Source organism: Bombus pyrosoma, linkage group LG16 (genome assembly GCF_014825855.1).
Source record: "Bombus pyrosoma isolate SC7728 linkage group LG16, ASM1482585v1, whole genome shotgun sequence".
Lineage (NCBI taxonomy): Eukaryota > Metazoa > Arthropoda > Insecta > Hymenoptera > Apidae > Bombus > Bombus pyrosoma.
In genome coordinates, this window is record NC_057785.1 from 206,983 (window position 1) to 212,762 (window position 5,780).

Sequence of the window (5,780 nt, forward strand, 5' to 3'; positions counted from 1 at the left end):
AAAACAATAATAGAAAGAAGACTGAAGAAGAAGCACCCTGCAGACCTCACAATAGAACAATAAACAACCTGGAAGATGGAGTCCCGCTGGGGGTAACCATCCACATGCTATATTTCATCAAAACCCAAACTATAATATTTTACCAAATGTCCTAATGGACAAATTGTAAAATGATTTATTTAAAAATAAAAAAAAAAAACTTTCATGGTTTATTTTGTCAAATGCTTTCTCGATGTCCATAAAGAGGGCTGTACAGTATTGTTTGTTTTCTAATGCTAGTACTATTTCATTGATGAGCCTCAAGCTATGTCACACTAACTCTGTTACAAGGCGATATCTCTGCTACTTTTAATGATTAACGCAATTGACGCAAAAATGTCAAAGAAAAAAATTGTTTGATTTGAAATGGTCAATATTATGGTTAACAAAAATTTTCTCTCATGGTTATGTTTTTCAAGATTTCAAATTATCGATAGTTTTTTAAATGGGATCATATATTGTTTAATACACTAATCGCTACAACTCTAGGTTCTCTATAAAAAATTGTTAAATTGCTTATATTTTAACTTTTATTTTGTAAAACTTATCGTATGAAGGAAGAGAAAAGACATAAGGCACTACTTTTGTATTTGTTTTTCTTGACTTTGTGGTCGAAATATGCAAAATACATGCAAAAGAATCTATTTTTTGTAATTTAAACTATAGTATGTTGCAACTGATTATTTTTAAATTATCGATTATAAAACTGTGCTTCTTGTCGATTAAACTTAGTATGTTTTTTTTGTAATAACACTATATTACAAAATTACACTATTTTTTATAATACAACTCAAAATTTATGTATGATTTAAAAAAAGCCAAATATTTATATGAGTTATACAATTTTTATACGTGTGTTAATGTTTACAAAAATGACGTTCACGATCACGGGTGTATTTTCTATACAGCATAATTCATAAACAACTGCTAATACTAATGTGTAAATACACATTAATAAGTAAAAGATGTTATATGAAGAAACTGTTGGAAGTACTCTCCTCATTTCCTCTTCGCAATAAAAATATTCCTTCACAGAACTTTCACAAACCAATCGTGAGAGTCACCATGAGATGGATCTATAAGGTTTTTCTTTGTGGGATCATTTAAAATATATTGTGTGTTCAACGTGAGTAAATAATGTATAAGATCTGTGAGAAAAATTATGAAATAAACTTGAGCCTATTCGAAGAATATCTTGTACATTCGAGCGAGTACTAAGCTCAATATTAAGACATACACCGGCATATTGAGGGACGAGGTGGACACTTCAAACATTTTCTTTAAACGTGTATAACTCGAAAAGTATAATATTTGAGTCATGTACATATGTGTAAGACGTTTTTTCGTCAACCAAATATGCACATATGCAAACTTTATGGACATAAGCGAAACATATGCGATATACAAAATATACAAAATAAAAGTAAGTGGAGGAAACGGTTTGAAGACATTAGTTAGATGACTTGCAAACAAGTTGTTTTTTTTGTATAGAGTTACGCGCCGATCCACCTTGCGGACAGCGAATTGGAGGAATTATTTGCGGAGGACGAGTGAGTTTTCTGGATGCCTTCCATAGTGAATAGTTGGAGTCAGCTGTGGGAGACAGATTAACAAGGTATTTTTGAAAACAGTCATTTTTGTAATTTTTGAGGATTTTGGTTAGTTTTCTTGTTGCGTTATTTAGCTTACGCTTGTCCTCAGGTGTTCTACGACTTTGCCATACTCTTTTAAGTCTGCGTTTTTCTGCGATTTTTATTATTATGTAATGGGGGTATTCATGTTTATTGACAAAACATTTAGTAGGGGTGGAAGAACGGATTGCGTTTATTATGCTGGTATTTAAGTATTCTATATCTTCGTTTGTTTTTCCAAGGGATATTGAGGTTGATGTTGAATAATTGAATACTTCCCTTAAAAGCTGCAAGTTTGGGAGTTGGTTATGAATAAAGCCATTAAATTGGTTTTCGATAATTGTTGAGATAATTATTGCTATGACGGGTGAATTATCTGAAGAGAGCTCCATAAAAGAGTTGATTTGGATGTATCTTGGCGAGATGTTTTTAGTTATAAAGAAGTCTAATAAGTCAGGTAGTTTGTTAGAATCAGTGCGCCAGTAAGTGGGTTCGTTTGTACTGAGGTAGTTAAGTCTGTTAACGTTTATGCATTTCAAAAGATTTTTGCCTCTTACTGTGATAAGTCTGCTGCCCCATTGCGTATGTTTAGCGTTATAATCTCCTCCAGCTATGAATCTATTGCCCAGGTCTTCGAGGAATTTATCGAAGACTTCTTTGGAAATAGAATGTCTAGGAGAACAATACACTGCTGATGTGGTGATTGGACCATGCCAATCTTCTATCGCTACGTTTGTAGCTTAGAGGTAGTCTTTCTGGAATGATGGAAACTCATAGTGTTTTATATTGGTCTTGATGATAATTTTGGAGCCGCCGTGGGCCTTTCCACTGGGATGTTGGGTATGGTAAAAGTTATAACCATTTATTTTCAGGTAATTTTTATCGGTAAAGTGAATTTCAGACATAAGCATTACGTCAATTTCTTGTTGTTTTAGGAAGAGTTCTAGTTCGTATTTATGTTAAGCTAGACCGTTAGCATTCCAAAGAGCTATGCGTATTGGTTTTATTTTACTTCGGAGCGTGTTAATTTGTCCACGATGATTGTAAGCAATGATAGCAAGTTATTAATTTGCTCTGTTTGTTTCCCGATTAATTTTTCAAGCCTACTGAAGTTATCCGTGTTTTGTGAACTGGAAGCACTAATTTGTGATTGATCACTATAGATTTTCGGTCTGCATTGATTTCCTTGAACTACCTGCGCATAAAAGGTTGGAAGGGTAGTGAATTTTTGTGGACTAAGTGCTTGGTTGATTAGGTCCTTAACTCTGGATTTGGGGTACTTATTTTTATACAAGGTCTTGTAGGCTGTGCAATCTTTATAGTTCGCAGGATGCTCTCCTTGACAGAGGATGCACTTCGCAGGAGTTCCTGAAGATTTAGTGCACTGATCTGTAGGGTGAATACCTGCACATTTAACGCAGCGGTGATCGTGGTTACAATATTTCTGCGTGTGGCCGTACCTTTGGCACCTTTTACATTGAACTATCTCTTTCTTTATGAAAGGTGGTGCAATCTTAACTACAAAATTCATTAAACGATTGATATTATAGGCTTCTTTGTTATTTTGCTTTTGCTTTAAGCCAATAAAGAATAAGGATAGCGGTTTTTTTGCGATTCTATGCCTTGTATTGCTAATGTTGGTTACTTCATGGCCATGATTTAAGAGTTCTAACTTCAGTTCATCTAAGTTAGCTGAGTGGTGGATATTGCGTAGTACCACACGAAAAGGTCTTTCTTGTTTCAGTTGATGTGCGTGGAAGTTTGAGTTCAGGGTTTTTAGTAACTTTGTTAGTATTCTACAGGAGTCTGGATTGGCTGGCAGGATTTTAACCTGATTATTTTTAATTTTTAGTATGTAATCCTCTTTGTTAATATCTTTCTCGATAGACTTTATCATTGTTTGAATATCATAACATCATCAATAAAGATTGGTGGGAGAGGAGGATATTTTGTGTATGTTGATTTGTTGATGTTTCAACTACGTCCATAGAGTCGTCTGTAGATTCTAATATTGCGAATCTGCTATAAGTGGTAACATGGTTTGTTGACTGTTCGTTCTGACTAGTGTTTACATTTTTTTGACTGAATCTAGCTTACACTTTTGATGTTGCTTGTGTGGTTTGAAAGATGGGATATATTATCCTTTTGCCACGGAGGAGATAGAACGGTGCGGTTATAGTTTTGCTCATGAGAGTCTGATCTGGTTACTTGGGCCATCATCGAGCTAGTTAATTCAATTGAAACAACTAGTCGAGAGGCTATGATTCAGATTGGAGATTAGAAGTGTTGGTTTTTCCACGAGTAAGTTTAGAGAATACTTGACTTATTTCTGTTTCAACTCACTTTCGACGGAGGGTCGTCGCTTGTTGTATTGTGAACTTCACTGAGCACTAGACACATATCTACACGTTTCGGCAGTCGACGGCAGACCTAATCATCATGGCAAGGCGTTTTGGCAATCTGTACTGCATTGCTTTCAAAGTATAATAAGAATACATCCAGGAATAAATAAAATAGTTCATTACGGTATACAACCTTATGGCTGCTGTATTCTCTGCATATGTGAATCAAGAGTAAAGAACAACAGTTACATGATGGTAAAAATGTAGAAACGTCAATGGTTGCTTTCGTAACACAATGAAGATCGTATCGCCAAATTCTGGCATCTTTGACAGGACAAATATCCATGTCCAAAAGCCAGAAACATGATATTGCAAAAGGTGGCTGAAAAGAAAATAATTCCATTCCTATTGTATATCATAGATTAACATATTTGAAATATTGATTCATTTTGTGAACATAACATGTAAATCAAAGTCATGTATTATGTTCCATGCAATGAAACGAAAAGAACTTTGTTATTTTGATTTGGAAATATTATCAATACAATCTATACTTTATAGGTCGATATGTTGCGAATTGGTAGGCATTACTGATTATATCAATCGACAAAACTCATTTCAGAAACAAATTTATATGTGAAATCTATTTAGAGAACTATCACAAGAATAATATCGTAAACAACTATTAATAATATATTTCCTATTTCACTAACGCTTTCCACATATCAATAATCTCTAAATACCAAGCATAAGACATTATTTCATATAATAATTCATTTCATTAATAATGTTTCATTAATAATTATTTTTCAAATCGCCATTCACCTGAAAATATATTAAAAGGTAAAATATGAAAGTTGTATTACCTAACTATGCAAATACTACGATAAAACCCATGATGTCTCAATGTAGAGAACATTTCCGGTGCTGTTCTACAAAATTCGATAATGAAGAACACTGCAAGCAATACACTCCATAATACAAGCGGACCCTTCAAATCAAACTTTGGTCTGCTCGACATGTAATATTTTCTGCCAAAAATTAGGATTACTTAAATAATGCAGCAGTAATAACAGTATTGAAAATTATTCTGGAACCATTTTTGAGTGTCTGGATAAAAGAAGGTTTTTTCGAAGAGATGCGAGTAGGTAGGTTCAATGATCTGCAGATAATCCTCTTTATTCATCGTAAAATATTTTTTTACGTCCACTGGTCGCAAAACAATTAAAGAAAATACGCAGTCAATTGACTAAAATTTAAGAAGAAGAACTGTTAACATTTTCTTTTAAAGCTGCGGGAATTGAAATATTTAATAAATAATATATTAAAAACAATATTCAGAATAAAATAATGAGACAATACAAACTAATAAATTAATCATTTTTATCTACCGTATTTAATTACAATTTAATACAAAATATTATTGTAAATTGAATATTCTTTCTCCCACGCTCCATGTTTTCTTCATTGCTATCATCGCTCTCCTTTTCCTGTCTTGTATGTGCCTCTCATTGCTGCCGTTTTTCTGTAGTATGTACCCTAGGTATCTTATCTCCTCCACTTCTTCTAGTTCTTGCTCTCCCCAATTCCATCTTCTTTGTCTCCTTTTGTTCCTTCTTTTTTCAAATACTACTATTTTTGTCTTTTCTGTGCTTAGCTCCAATTCTGCTTCTTTTAGAAATTTTTTGAATTTCCTTAGCATCTCCTTTAGCTCCTCTTCCCTATCCGCCATCAACAAAATATCATCTGCGTACGTCAGTGACCATAC

The 5,780-nt window shown here is 33.6% G+C and overlaps 1 protein-coding gene and 1 pseudogene across 1 annotated transcript in view; both read right to left on the reverse strand.

Annotated features, from left to right (window-relative positions):
* Window positions 1-5,780, reverse strand: part of LOC122576643 — a 30,935-nt gene that overhangs the window by 8,766 nt on the left and 16,389 nt on the right. The gene's annotated exons all lie outside the window — the stretch shown is intronic.
* Window positions 3,578-5,198, reverse strand: LOC122576248 (annotated as a pseudogene).